General features: G+C 33.6%; 1 protein-coding gene across 2 annotated transcripts in view; it reads right to left on the bottom strand.

Moving 5' to 3' along the window:
• The window catches only part of SGCZ (sarcoglycan zeta), a 397,649-nt gene that overhangs the window by 225,684 nt on the left and 155,401 nt on the right, over nt 1-16,564 (bottom strand). Inside the window, exon 1 of one of the 2 annotated variants that reach the window (XM_079307200.1) lies at nt 12,230-12,248. The exons of the other annotated variant lie outside the window; for it this stretch is intronic. The gene's annotated coding sequence lies outside the window, so the exon portion shown is untranslated. Of the gene's footprint in view, nt 1-12,229; nt 12,249-16,564 lie in introns of those variants that run through there. 2 annotated transcript variants of the gene reach the window in all.

Raw genomic sequence — 16,564 nt, forward strand, 5'->3', positions numbered from 1 at the left:
CAAAAGAAAAAAAATTAAAAAAAGAAAGGCTAAATCAGTGGTTCTAATTCAATATTTCGATTCCTGACACTTCTACCATATACAAAAGTGGTTCATGAATATATCTTGTGGTGAATTTTTGAGCTGAAAAAGAGTGGCTGATATTAAAAAAAAATGAAGGCTAGATCTAAAAATCTAATGAAAGTGAGAATCCCCCAAGTACCGTATAAATAGAATAGAATATTTCAGTTGGAACAGGCTTCTAATGATCATCTGGTTCAGCTGCTTGGCTGCTTCAGCAATGATGAAAAGTTTAAATTTGTTATTGACAGCATTGCCCACATACCCCTATAACACTGACAGGATTGGGGTACCAGCCACTTCTCTAGGAAGCCTGTTCTAGTATTTGTCCAACCTCTTGGTAAGGAAATGCTTCCTAATGTCAAGTCTGAATCTCCCCCAGTACTAATCAGAAATTTAAGATTCTCTCAGGTTATGTCAAAATCCCACTTATTTAATTTTAAACAAAAATCTCTATTAAGAAAATATTTGCAAATTACTATGAGGAAACAAATGTCACAATCTACTTGATGATATCACTCTTAAATAATGAACTTGCTACTGAAGTCACAGAATCGTGGAATGATTGATTTTAGAAGGGACGTTAAAAATCATCTAGTTCCAATTCCTGTCCACAGACAGGGCCTACTCCAATTAGAGCAGGATGCTCTATCCCATTTGGTCTTGAACTCTTCCAGGGATGTGGCATCCCCAGTCTCCTCTGGACAACCTGTTCCTGTGACTCACCACCCTGGCAACAAAGAATTTATTCCTATTATCTAATCTAAAAACCTTCTTGCATTTCTCATTGTCCTATTGCTACATACCCTCACAAAAAGTTCTTCACAACTACAAAACCTTGTACCCTGTAGGTGCTGGAAGGCTGCTGTCAAGTCTCCTTAGAACCTTTTGCAGGCTGAACAGCCCCAACTCTTGTATTTTAAACAATGAAACACTAAAGAAGTCAGAATGGCCACACAGATAAAAGATTACTGGAAATTTGCTAACTGGTCAAATTAAAAACACAGTGAAACCAAACCGAAAAAAAAAAATAACTCAAACACCACCATCACAGCTATCTTTCCTTTGTCTACATCATAGATTGAAAACTATGCTTTTGTCTAATTTGATCTGAAAATATTTGAATTATGTGGCATAAACAATCTTAGACAACTGGAGATGACTCTAAACCCAAAATGAGATGATTGAACCTAAAATCATAATTTCCCTGTATCCTATCAGCCCTAAAATGCAGTGGGTCCTGGAGAGGCAATCTGGCAGAAAATATCCCATTTTTATGCCTTTATCACCACAAGTTGCCATCTCCAGCATTCTTTGAGCTTCACCCACAAGCTGTGGAATGGTGAGGACTGCCTGAATTCCATTAAGGCATGGAATTAAATGCTGCAAACCATCTTTCTGAACAATGTGACTTTAATAGATAGAAAAGGTTTCTTCTAAAAGTGATCTCAGTCACACTACACTTTAGGTTAATTTTGTCTAAAACAGAGTGATGATCTGTTCATAATATTTCAAAAATACTCGTGTGGCAGACCAGTTAGTATACAGGATCAACACATTTTCCATGAAGGATGAAATTGCAACTATGTAAAAATGCTGACCACATGGGAAAGGAAATCCTTCAAGGGTTAACTGTTCCATAGTAATCACATCTATCCCTAAGAAGTCATAATACAAATTAGCTAGACTCACTCATTATTATATAAAGGTATTCATGTTACTACAGGTGTTTTAACTATGAAGAACATGGTTTCACCTATTGATATTTTCTTCAATGTAAAAATGAAAAAAGAAAAAGCCTGTGATGTTAAATACTGACATAGATGATGCTGGGAACTTTCGGATACATGCCAACACAGACAAAAATCAATCTGAGACATAGGAAAGTGCTTCATGAAATGATACTCTGCTTCTCTGAAAACAACACAAAGAGGAATGACAGTAGAAGCAGGAAACATGAAGAGACTAATTCTGCCACCCCAAAAGAACATCTAAAACTAGTCAACGATACGCAAGTTGGAAAAGCACAAAAAGTGTCACTTGCTTTCCTCTCAGATCTCCTATCATGAAAAGAGATCACAGAGAGAAGAGCATTACAAGTGGTAAGATATGACACACAAACTAGTGGAAATGCTAATATCTGACAAAGAAAAAAAGACTAAACCAAACAACACCAATCCTACACCACCCAAAGAGCAGATGCTCTTAGGACTTCTAGCCATTGAGGGCATTTATTACATCTGAGAGAAGAGTTGATATTTTTACTACCTTTATTTTTTCTCCCCAGAATTCCTGCAATGACACCTAAAACTTCTTCAGGCCATCTGCCTCTCTTTGCCTGGCATAGTCCTACAGAAAAGCCATGGTGGGTCAATAAATTTACCTGCTGTCTTAGGACAGAGATATTGCTGTGGAATGTGTTCAGAAATTGTGCCATTAGAGGACATATTCAGAGTATTACAAGTTACCACATATCAGTCCTTCCTATCATTCTTACAATATGCTTAAGAGCACAGTGTAATGAATACAAAAACCTTTATTTATTAACAGGACTATTTAAAGACCACATAGCATGGTTACATCTTATACTGGTAGGTCTCCAAATATTTGTATTGTGGGCAAATGCCTCACACCAAAATGCTTTTATTTAGTTTTTAAAGACAAAATATACTTTGTTCCTGATAAGGAACACATTCTCAACTGATAAAAAATATTAAAGCGATGCTTCACCCATCCTAAACATCATATCTTGATGGACTGCTGGAAGAGCCCTTGCTCTGTCCTGGAACGGTTTTTTAAATCACTCCTCAAGAGTTAAGAACCTTGTCCTGTGATATGCAAAATCAAAACAAGACCAAAGTCTTTATTACAGAAGATCTATGGCTAAAGTGTTCATCCAAGATGGGTTTAGTTCCTTCTGTTCTAAAGCAGGATCCAAACTTTCCACGAAATTATCTTGACATCAAATCACAGTTGGCCTTTCTTCTCATTAGGAATTAAAAAAATCACACACCTGTACCATTATACAGACAAAATCAACAGCTTTAACAGCAGGAATCACATACAACTTACCAGATGAACAAAGTGGAGAAGGAAAGGGAATTGCAGAAATCCTGAAAGTATCTATTGTATCTATTATTTTAATGGTGTATAAACTTTAAAATTAGAGTGAAGAGCACACCCTTTGACCTGAAAAGCTTAAAGCACATTTTTAAAGATGACAAGACACCTCTTGGGTTTGTGATCACTCATTTCTAACAGCTTAAGACCTTCACTAATTTGCATAAATTAATGTATGCCAATACATGATGACAAAAAAAAAGAGAAAATTAAAACAAAAAAGAGAACTCAGCATTTATTAAGGAAAATTTCATATTGCAACAACACATGAGAATAAAAGTTCACAAGATTCAAGTGCATAGTTTTAACCTTTGGTTTAAATATTTCAGGGAACACTACCATCAGTCATTCCAAGGAAACCTATTTTTTCTGCAATGAAAGAGTACAAAAAGTAGAGAACTCACTGTCTGGTTTCTTACCTTCAGACAGTATGAAGCAAAAACAGATAGAAAGAGAAGTCAGTCTGATAATCTACTGCTGAATATTGCAGCCATTTTTAAAGTAGCTGGCTCCTGCTATATTTGACATTTAAAAAATCAATTTTTCTACCGCTATCCTGATAAAGAACAATTTCCATATATTTTTAAGGACTGTAAAGTGAACATAATTAACTAACATGCTTTCCTATTTCATTAGATGAAAATGCTATTGCCTGTTCAGAGAAAGACAGGCAGGGTTCTATAGAATCTGGCACCAGCAACTTAGATGCAATTCTTGTCTTCCTTTTCTCACCTGCACAATTGCACTATACTTAATAAAATAAGTCTTAAGTTTGAATGCACAATATGAATTGCAATTCTAGTTCTCACCATAAATTCAATCTTTGCTCAAAAGAAGCTATATTATAATTTTAATTACGTTATCAAGCAGTTTAGCTCCAGATTTGCCAGTTTGAATTTTCCATGTCTTCAAACAATTTCCATTGAATACTGGGTGCCAATTTTCCTTAGCCTAAGCATATAAAGCATCCTCATCAGTGTGAAATGGGGAGAAATTAATCCCTTTTACTTTTTGGTTCTTAAAAATCTTGGTCAAATTTGTATCTTTCTGTGGAATATTTTTGAGTATTTTATCCTCATTTTTGTAAAAACAAAATAGAAACAGATGTGTGCTCTTAGGAGTATTGCCCAGAGACTTTACAATAAATTTTTTTCATTAGAATTGCAGGTCATAGGAACAAAAGGAGACACCGAGATGGTCCTCAGAAAATTAATATTTTGTAGGCTGATACTCTTGCCTTTTGGCTAAGTGCAGCTGAGAAATTCTTGCTACACCTAAAATTCTGAACCAATTCCTACTGGTTTTAGCTCTGTTGTAAAAAGAGACTTTTCAAGGAAGAACTCTACAGTGGAGTATAGATACTATTTTATTCTCTTTTTCTTGCAAACAATTTCTTAGACTCATTTATGCACCAATAAATAGAATTAGCTAGAATAACACTTCTAGCCGTTTCTTGAAAAAAATTAAAACCAAAGAACCCCACTCAAATGCAATTTTCTCCAACACAGTTGGAACTAAAGACCACATGAAAATATCTATCCTTTTAAGTGTGGAAGTAAGACCTGTTAAGTAATGAATTCAAAACTCTCAAGAATGGTATCTTTCACTGTATCAAAGTCACTACAATTTCTTTTTTCTTTTTTTATTATGGGGGGAGGTGGTGAGCAGAAGGTATCATTAGACAAATATGACACAAATCCTACTTAGGACCAAAAACTGTTAGACCAATATGCTTATTAATATTTCTCTAGCAAAATAATATTGTGAGGAAGAAAAGGTTTCCTCAATTTTTACCAGAGAAGTCATATTGATGGGTGTGGCTCTTGCAGCAGTAGTAAGTATAACTTTGGCATGTTCCAAGTTCAGCAGCTTCATTGACTTTTCTAAATTGAATATTAATAAAACTTTCTAGAGTCTCTTCTCAGAAATACCATCAGCATGGCTTTAATAAACACAGACAAATTTGACTGGTATATCAGTTCATTTTCTGAGGGGAAATAGCACACATACAGCTCCAAAACAGGCTAAAAGACTTAACTCATAAGTGGAAAAGTCAAGATTTCAACAAATTATTTTAGAAAGTCTCAGTCATTGATGTCTCTCTTTGGTATTCTTTACAGGCCCTCAGTTTATTTTTACTAAAAAGTAATTGAGCAAGTAAAATAGAATGGGTTTCAGCCTATTAAGCTATTTTCATGGGAATTTAAATAAACTAGTTATAATTAGATCTAATGAAATCTCTAAGAGTGATGGTTTTAAGTGCAGAAACTATTATTTTGACTGTGACTACTACAGGATGAGAGTACATTCAAAATGTACTTTCCATGTGAGCTCCCAAATTAACATAAAGATCTAAAAGAAAGTTCAATATTTACTTTCTTTTGCCATCCATTGCTCTTCTACATTATTAAAATGTGTAACAAAAAGATTAAAACAAAGTAAAAACTATTAAGAAAAGAAAGGTTGTAATATTAATCGTTGGAGAAAAAAAAAAAAAAGAGGATAATTGGCTCAAGAAAGTATCATTTAAGTTTAATTCCTAGAGAGACTGGAATATTAAGTCAACAGATCTTTTTGCAGTACTTCTAAGTGGTTCAGTAATAGTATTAAATGCAAGAAATAAGGAAATAAATTAAAAGCCTTGCTTGCAGTAAGAGAACAATCAGAAGACAGCCAACATTTTTGACAAAGTGAATACCTCCAAAAAGACATAAGAACAAGGCAAGGAAATGAAGTTCGAGTTTAGAATAAAAACTCCACCTTATATCAAAAGTACAATTCTTCAAGACTCACCATTAAAAGATCCTACAGCTACTAGAAAAGTTAACAGATCTCTTAATGACTGCAGTTACTATTTATTTTAGCAATTACAATAAAGAAGTACATAAAGACTTTTCTTTCATTCTGAAGTTCCTAGTACCTTTGTTTTTTGTGGGGTTTATTCATTTAAGTACACAGGGTTAACGTGTAGATTTATACTGAGTAGAATAAATGGGAGACAAAGATAAAACCTTAATCCTTTTTTGTCTTCCTGTTCATTTTCTATTTTCACAGTTCTCACTTTGCTTACCATCAAGTTCTTACAATCCACAATTCTTTTGCCTCTCAGATGTTCCAAAACCAGCACAAATAATGCTGCCTGAGAGTCTATGGTATCTTCCTGGAATTCACCTCTTTATGGACAAGTCCTTAAAGATTGCATTGTTGATGGCTCATTATTATTCAGCCAGAGAGAATGTCAAAACAGATTTCAGTTTTTGACAAATTTCACTGTTATTATATTTCTTATCTGAGTAGGTATCACTTCACTTATTTCTCAATCCAACCACTTTCTTACCACTAATCATTTCCTTATTGCTCCTCCGGACCATTTGTGCTACACCTCAGCTGAGAATGTCTACTGAATCATTTGCACAGTCAAATCTTGGTGAATGGTTATAAGCCTAAATTCACTTTTTTTCCTTCTTGGAAAGACTACTCCCTTTCTGATAGTCTTTTACATTACTAAGCCTATCTTCCTATTAGCATCCTCATCAGAAGTCTGTTTTCCATGAGAGAACCTCTTGCACTGGAAGGACTATTTCAATATATTCAACATGTCACTGCTGTGTTACTTTACAAATAGGCAAGGTCCCCAGCTACCTTTGTGACAAAAGATTTCAGACCTCTGAACACATTGAGGAGGATCAGCACACCTAGGCTGAATATCCTGAGAACTATTCTGCTTAACAGAAATTTCACTTCACTGTTTTCTGAAGTCATTATCAACAGATTTTATCTACCCCATTATGTTCCTTGTGTATGACTTTTTAGTCCAAAAAAGGACCAGTTTCATTTTCCAGAAATAGTACATAATTTTTTAGGTGTAAAATATAACAGGAAAATTTGAACAGGGTTTTGAGTGGGAAATTATGGATGCTTATCCTCATGTTTACAACCTGCTGGTAGATCACAAATAAAAGGCAATTCCAAATAGATGTTTATCTTTAACACCATAGAGGACTTATTTTTCATTGACTAGAGGAAAAGCCTAAGCAGACTATGTTTAAAAAAAATTACAAACACCGTAACAGTGATAACAAAGAATTATCTTTGTGGAGTTTCAAGACAAAGAAAGACATTAATTAGTAGAGAGAAGCTAGAAGTCAGAATATCCAAGAAATTTCATTCTGGGTTTTTTGATATGCAGAAAAAATTTCTATACCACAGTTGTGTAAGTTTTTTGTAGAATCACCAGTTTCCATTATTTTCTTATCAGAGTGCCTCTTGTATTTACAAAGATTACTTCAGAACTGGCTCAGCATTTAATATACGATTAGAAAATGTAACATGATGAAAAAGCAATCAGGAAATGCTCACAATCAAAAAATCCACAAAACTCCAAGAGTTCAGAAACATTACAATGACCTTTTTACTTCACTTAACTTGTTTTATTTTCTTACTCAGTGGTTCCATCTGCCTAAGTGACAGCTTATTCAAAATCCCCACTGGTCCTTTTCTAATGCAACATTTTAAAAGACTATACAAAGTCTAATCTGTAATCAATCCTCTCAGGATATCAACCACTACTAAAAAAAATAAAAAGCCTAATTAAATTGTCCTAAGATTAATAGGGATTTTGACATAAATATGGCAGCCAGACCAACATGAAAAAAGCATATAATGGAAAAGAAAAAATAAATAACATCCTCTCAAACCCCAGAAGCACTTGCATTTTTTCAGTGAAGTCTGTATTTCAATCCCTCAATGATCATCTAATCACAAAATTTGATTTCTAAATTGCAACACAATCCTTTCAAAGCAATAGAACAACCTTTAAGTTTGCCTATGAAAGCCTAAAAGAACAAATAAAGCCCTTGAGCAAATTGAGAAAAAAGAAGTGCAACATGCAAATCCTGGCAATGTGGTCACCCACTATTTATGTTCAGGAATCACTAAAACCAGCTGATATTTTAAGCAGTCTGAAAGCTGTTAATACCACAATTGTCCTTTGGCTACCATAAAGGAAAAACATAAAACAAAAATATTTAAATAAAAAATGGACGATTAAGCCCAAACAGAACCTAAGAGTACTCAGTGTCTGTTAATCAATTGCCAATAGATCACCTAGTTAATGTAGTCTCAAAGTCTCACTCAGAAGGAATCCAGTCTAAAGGAAACCTTATCTTTACAGCATTTGCTAGCATCCTTTCTAAGAAGAAAATTGACAGAAGAAAAAAAATCTTCACATTTTTACAATTGTCTTTTTGTTGCATGATCTTACATCACTCCCTCTTTCCCTGTTTTTATTTCTCTGTAAATTTAAAGGTAGACATTTGATTTTACAATGTTTGTGAGAAGGAATTTCTGCATAACTATCATTCATCAGTGACAGAAAAGTCTATAATATGTCAAACCAGAGAGGTAGCTACTCTAGAGAACATCAACTAGATGCACATTTTATATTCTGTGTAATGATGCAAAACATCTTCAAAGTAATACTATAGTTTAGCAGTATGTGGAAAGCTCTAAGGATTTTGTAGTCTCTAAAGGAAACATTTCAAAGTAGCAGTGTTAAGTCATTGCTTTCATATGCAGAGATGTGACATTACAGCTGGTACTTAAAGGAAACATGGTAATTCCTAAGTGTTGACGTTCTAAGAAGAATTTTTTTTTTTTGTTAGTTTTGCAGTTGTGTATTAGGCTTTAGCTACAAGAAAGAAAAAAGGACCAACAACCCCCTCTCTGAATAATTTGACAGTTCATGCAGAAATTCTCGCTCAACATGTTGCACCCAAAGAATCAGTCTAACCATGTCAGAAAGAGTAGTTTAGTTTCCAGCCCTCAAATATAACTAAGGCCAGCTTTTTGTTTTTATACCAATAAAGGGTATGTTGAGTGACAATGAAGTTTTCCTAGCTATCAATAAGTTTACATGACTATTAATACCTTTAAAATGTTCCAGGTTGCTAAAATGAAAAATTGAAAAATCTAACTTCAAAACAGTGCTTGTACATCATCCCTGCACAATGAGAACCATCACTCTTCAGTGAAAGAACAGTAAGATAGATACCCAATCTTCCACCTTACACTATGAGGAATAGCTGAGGTTTGTTTATCATCTGGGGTTGGTTAGTCTGGGAAAAGTAGGATCAGGAGGGTCTTTATCTCTCTCTACAGCTGCCTAAAAGGAGAGGGTGTCAGTCTCTTCTCCCAGGTAACAAGTGGCAGAATGAAAATGAAAGGTTTCAAGTTCTTCCAGGGCAGATTTAGATTAGATACTAGGAAAAAGAGAATTTAAAAGCATTGGACCAGACTGTCTGGAAGTGGCAGAGTCCCCATCCCTGGCAGTGTTAAAATAACATGGATATAGCATTTGAGGATGAGGTTTAGTGATGAACGTGGTGGAGGTGCAAAGTTGACAGTTGTGCTTGATGCTCTTACAGGTCTTTCCAAACATTAGTGATTCTATGATTATGAGTCATATGATCCTGTAAAGGAAATACTGTCTAGATAATTATTGTTTGCATGAGAATTATGACCATTGTGTCTCTAAATTATAATATTAATTAAAGTCATTTACCTGGTCATCTTTGAAATTGTTTTTGCTGAAATTATTCTAATTCACTCAGTGATTTATAGATTAAAACTAGGTTATTAGGCACTACAGTCTTGAACAACAGGGCTTCCTTCAGGTAACAGCATCTACAAAAGTGTTCTTAAGTGGTTTGCACCTACCAAATAAACATATAGTCCATCTAACAGACAGTACAAAAAATATTCTTCGATGTTAGCAGAAAAAAAATGTTTAAATGCTTTCAAAATCACCAAATATGAAAACATTTGCTAGGAGCAAACTTTTTTAAAAACAAAAATTCTAATGTATGGCTTGTGTAATGAGTATCTATATTTTAAAACTGGGGTCATTTGCAGATACATTTATTAGGGTATGAATTAAAAGCTGTATTCTAAAACAAAAAATAATAACTGTAACATTTCTAAAATTCATTGTCTTGAAACTGAGGCTTGTGAATACCATTAAGCAATTCAGGCCAGAGTATTAAAGTAGGGTAGTTTATCTCATTAACTTCCATAAATTTTGCTTAAAAAAATATTTATTCATATTGGCACCTTTCCAAACAATCCATTGGGTCTCAGAGCAATGCAATTGGCCTCAGTAATTCTTTAATAAGTGCTAAACAAATATGTTAATCCAAATAATTTCTAAATAAAACACAAAGTTATTTGTGTAATTACACGAATAATTAAATACTGACAGAAACAATCTAGAAACATAACAAAAATATGGTAAGTGGAAAGCAATTTCTATAGAGGATTATTTTATTACATGTTTTCTATTATTTACAGAATTGTACCAGTATCAAAATGAATCAGAGAAACTTCAAAACATCATATTCACAGGCTGATAAAAAAGATCCTTATAATTAATTTTCAGAACTAAGAATCCATTCATTATTGCTTCAAAAATTTGCAGTTTCACAGAGTTATGTGCATACAATTAGATGTAATTTTACTTAAAATATAATTTCAGAAATCAGTTGAGAGCCTCACTTGGCTCAAATTAGCTGCTAGACTTCAATGGTTTTGACATGTAGAATATTAGTTGAAAATTAACAGTCTTGCCTTTCAAGACAGGTAGTGCTTTAAGCTGAACAGACATCTTGTCTGGCTCTCTCTCCACTAATGTAGGACATGTTTTCCCTGAAGGCATTTCTGCAATTCATTAATCATTCTAACTGGAAAATTTCAAAGTTAGGTCTTTATGTTTACGCAAAGTTTATGTAGATCTAGGTACCAATATTGCTCTCAACTACTTAGAAATATACCTGGAGTAGTTTCAAGTGACTTCTAAGACTTAGGAGCCTGACCCAATGGCAACAGAAACCACTGCAGGTTCTCATTGACCTCATGTCCTACAAATAATGGATTATAAACCTTTCTTATTCTGAAAACAAAATCTGACTTAAAATGTCACGGTCTATAAGAACTGACTGTATTTTATATTCATCAAAGTAGACTTAAAATTTCCTGTTTATTTTAAATACTGACATAGAACACTGGTGTTTCTTTAGCTTCCAAAGAGTCTCTGGCATAACAATAATAACAATAATTTATCACAGTTAAATTATACTTGGGTATAGGTAATTCCATAAATGAAAGAAAAATGTTTATGGCAGAACTTCCATTTTACCAACAGGAAAATAACTGGAATACACAGGGGCTGTCAAAGTGGCAAGTATCAATGCATGACATAAATGCTCCTGTTCCCATTATGCAAAATCAAATGTAATGATTCCTTTTAAAATTTATAAATCAAACTGGTTTATCTATGTTTTTTTTGTGCCTTCACGTCAAAATGGAACTAAAAATCTACCTAACAAGCAGAATGGAAATCATTCAATTACCTTCTTCCAAGAAAACTGTTTCTCAATTTTAAAGACTTCTTTTACTGAATATTTCTAATTTTCACTGAGAAGATAGAGATTCTTGACGCTTTCTCAAAATTAGTTCTGTAGAGAGAACAAATTTTTATATGGGTAGGCAGAACTTGCACAGCCCAAATTCAAGCAAGTATTCTAGAATTTACCTAATAGCTCCTAGGAAATCATGGATTTAAGGCAAATTTTATGAAAAAAAAAAAAAAATCCTTAAGTATTTTATGATGTTTGCAACTTCAGAACAAAAAGTACTTCTAGGTTCTAGGTTTTGTGCAGCCAGTGCTGACTGAAATTTCACATAATACAGAACACAATTTAAAACAGAAATCTATAAACAATCACAAGGAAAAAAGAGATTTCATGCTCTGATTTCTGTCATTAGGGCAAAAAAAACTAAGGGGCTTGCTTTTGTTGACCACTAAAGGAAAAAAAAATAAAAATACAGAAATCAAAGTGAACATCAGTCAGTAACTGTGAAACCGAAGAAAGAGATTTTTTGAGAAAACAGGTATCTATTGAGGTATTATGTTGAGAAAATAGGCATATTGATATTAGACTTTCAATTACATTAAAACTGCCTAGATGGGATATTAAAGATTTTCTTGCCTGACCTGTATTCATTCCTGTTCCAAATGCATGTTACCTGAAAATACAAAATAATGAGAAAAAAATTGTTAATTATAATATTTAGCTAGTTAGAACCTCTACAGATTTCCTTTAAAAAAACTAAACATGACCAGTAAAGTTGGTAGAATAAAGAGGATGAGAACTGCTGTGACTTTGAACTTATTTCTGTCATAATGAAAATTTGCATATCAATTAATTCATACCAGTGCTGTAATCTATTCACAGCTTTTATAACCATTGAGACTTTTTTCCTTTTACATTTTGTATTGAAATACCTTGATTAACTCCAAATTCCACAATTACTTTACATAAAAGTCTTTGCATTAGTACTGCATAAATAAAAGGCTAGCAAAATCAGTATGATAACATCATACTGATGACAAAATATGTGCTTTTTATTTATACTTCAAAGGAGAGATTTTAATAAATTAAATGCATGTCAGAATTTGTAAAAAATCTCTGCATCAAAATGACTGTACTTTTCCTTCTCTTCCTTCCTTTCTGCCTCCAAATGTATGCTTCTATCTATTTCCTGACTGACAATTTTTTTTATTATAATGTTAATGCATTACATCAGAGTTGATAGTATATGCATGGAGGAGAAAGATAAGTGATGTATCTTGGTACCTTTTCCCGTGAAATTACATTTGCCTTCTGGGATACAGGATAGGATGAAGCTGTAGATTCAAAGATCATTACACTGCTTATAACCCTTTGTATTTATCCTCAGTGCTGTTAAAACTTTAGAGAAAATCTAATTTCTCTGAGGCTGCATTAATGTCAAACCAGCACTTTTTGTATGCCAGACTTCATTCCAGCTGGCAGGTAATGCATAAAAGGATCTAATATCAATCACAGGGAATTATAAAAAGGCTACAGATTTGGCATATTTGGCAAAGAATTCAACCAGTGCTCTACTTCAAAATTACTATGGCATCTCTGCTCTCCTATTCAGTTTGTGTTTTATTAAGCAGAAAGATGAAGTGATGAGCAATGCAGTCAAGGTTGTACTTAATTTTTCCTCCCCCTGGGAGGTCTTTTATGACAAATATAGGCAACTCTTTCAACCTCAGAAAAATCACTTTACAGAAGTGATTTTCCCTAGAGGGAAAAAATCCAAGGACCAGCTAATATTCCAGTCAAAACAAAGCAGAATGTAGAACATCACTCCATTCACACACCACTTTAAAACTGAAACAAAATCCCACAGAAAGAGTGCAGTGAAAGAAAACTATCTTCTTATTGATCTACTCCAGTGACTGACTGCTATGTCAATAGTAAGCTTAAGATTTCAATTATAAACATAAAAATGTACATATTTGTATTATATAAACGTAACAAAGACAGTCCATATCATTCAGAATGGTAAATTTCCTAAGAATTTTACTTTTTTTATCTCCATATTTTTCTCTTGATGATAGCAAATAAATGCAGGTCTTAAGATTCTCTTCTGAAGAGAGCAATACTCAAGTGGTGTTTTACACCCTGTGCCAAAAAAGAGGAATCCCAGCTTTCAATCAAATCAAGAGGCTTTTGTCATTACCAGGTGTCTTTAATAGAAAGAACACTGCAAAGTGCAACAACAACAACAACAGAAATCATAGAATGGTTTGGGCTGGAAGGGACATTCAACAGCCCCCTAGTCCACAGGCCCTGCTCCAGACTGGAATGTCCTCCACTGGACCAGGTTGATCAAAGTCCAATTCACTTTGAACACTTCCAGGGATAGGGCTCCCACAATTTCTCTGGACAATCTGTTCCAGTGCCTCAACACCATTACTATAAAAAATGTCTTCCTTAAGTTCAATCTAAATCAACCCTCCTCAAGGCCCTTATACCTGGTCTTACCACTACAGGGTCTCCATCTGTCTTACAAAAACCCTTTAGTACTGAAAAGCTGAAATTACATCTTTATGCAGGGTTTTCTTCTCCAGCTTAAAGAGCTCCACCTCTATTAATCTTTCCTCATAGGAGAGGTGCTCTATCCCTCTGAACTGCTAATTAGTTTTGACCAAAGTTTTATCCATCCAAGCTGGCTGTCTTTTATCTGTTACTCACATGATGATAACGATGAGCCAATCTTGTTGAACTGATAAGGTTTCCTTCATAAAGACGCTCTTAGCATAGAGTTTTAGTTTCTCTTATTAATGTTTGAATATCTTCTTTCTTGGAGCAAGAGACATCTTTAACTGATGAAACTTAACCTATTGCATGAACATGTATATGTAAGCTACTCTAAGCTAACCTTGCAGTAAAAGAAAGGCATTCAGGTTATTAAAGATAAAGTAGAGTTCATCTACAGCAGTTTTGTGAAGCAGTGAAGTTAAAGCATGTATATATGGCACTTAGGGACATGATTAATGGTGAGCTTTTGGAGCCTATGACCTAAGATGTAATTTCTGTCATAAAGGATTCTATGATTCTAGAACTTCTGGTTTCCCTTTGCTGAATTCAACCAAGTTTGAACTCAACTAGTTCTCAGATGTTCACAGAGCTAAGTCAAGGGATTACAGATATAAAATACAAGACAGGAAAATCTGTCTAGATATATAAAAAAAGAAAAGACATGAGAATAGTCTAACAGTGGAGAAATAAAGAATTTGAGTCCTTAAAACATTTGAAATTTGGTGTGGGCTAGACCTACAGAGTCAGATCTAATAGGAACTGCTATGAGCAGGGGGTTGGAGGAGTGGACCTGCCTCCCAATCTCCATAAATCAAGGATTCAATTTGCAATGCAAATTACAGGAGAAGCTAGCACAAGCATTAGCTGGCAACATTTCTCACAGGCCTGAATATACATCAAAGCAGAACTTCAAAACAAAGATCAAGGAATATTAAGTAGTTCTGTGACTGTTTCTTTCCAAGTGTTGGGTTATTTCCTTTCAAGTCAAATGACTCATCTATGATTGATATGTGTATGTCATGTCACCTATATCAAACACTGAAAAAGCTCAAGTCTCTTCATTAGCCTACTTTTAAAACTGAATTTTTCAATTTAATATGCAAAATATACACACATAAAACCACATACAGAAAAGTGATAAATTCAATTTCTTGGAAGAATTAGTTACTTCAGTTACTACAGAATCAGTTTAAAACCCTTTCTGTATTGCAGGAAATAGTGAATTTTTTGTTTCTATACTTTGTTTCACTTCAAACAAACCAAAAAGTACAAAAATAAACAAACCAAAATACTCTAGTGAACGTACAAGTAAAACGTTTGGGGTGCCAGGCTTTATTATTTGTATTTTTTCACAAACAAAAGAAGGGAGTTTGAATTAGACCAAGGGATCTAATGTATGGGAAAGCTCAGAGCTTCTACCTGGAAGTAAAGCCAAGGCAGCTGTGCTTGAACATACTGAAATTACATACTGATAACATTCTATAAATATCCACTGTTCCAGAAGGAGTATTTATCTTTATTTGATACTTCAGGCTTTAAATCCTACTACTCATATTTTGCCACATATAATGAAAGTAAGGATAGAAAAGGAAATTTCACCTTTCTTAATATTATAAAAATAAATTTAGGATTGTGAAGCATTTTGGAACCATAAAAAATTGTTATTAAAAAAAAAAGTATGGTAAAATTAGAATTCTATATTTAGAGCACAGCACAATATTTAAAAATGAATGAGGAATAAGCCATGTAGAGACTAACAAAAAAAAAAAATTAGCACCTACTCTCTGAACTTTTTGCATCCTATAAAGTGAGAATTTCAAAAAAATAAAAACTGACACAAGTCTCCATAGACATACTACATACATACAAAATAATATATTAAACACAAGGGAGAAAAATGTGATATAAGGTGATACACAGCCAGAATTATTTCCAATATTTCCTAACTCTAAAATAGTTAATTATATTATTTTGTTATTGGGGTGATTAAAAAGCTTTATTATATTATTTTAATTCACTATACCACTTATCTAGAAAAATATCTTCTATAACATGATATTTCATCACCACCAATTTTGCTTAACTTTCAGCACTGATTCTCCACTGGGATTATTTTTATTATGAGAACCCCAAAATAATTACTGTGCAGGCAGTAGACAGAACTTATATTAATATTGCTTCTCATCTTCTTACAATTGCTGACTAATATTATACTTCTGCTTTTCAATCCTCACAGTTGGAATTAATACTAATTAAAAACTGGCATAGACTTAATTCACAAATATTTAAGGACTCAGATCAAAGCCTTGAATTCTCATTGATGAAAAATTCACTAATCCTCTCAAATATTATCCACAAACTTGAATAGAAAGCAGCATCCTTTACCTTTTCGATATAGTTTTCTGATCATTTAT

The sequence above is a fragment of the Erithacus rubecula genome (assembly GCF_903797595.1).
Source record: "Erithacus rubecula genome assembly, chromosome: 5".
Classification (NCBI taxonomy): Eukaryota; Metazoa; Chordata; class Aves; order Passeriformes; family Muscicapidae; genus Erithacus; species Erithacus rubecula.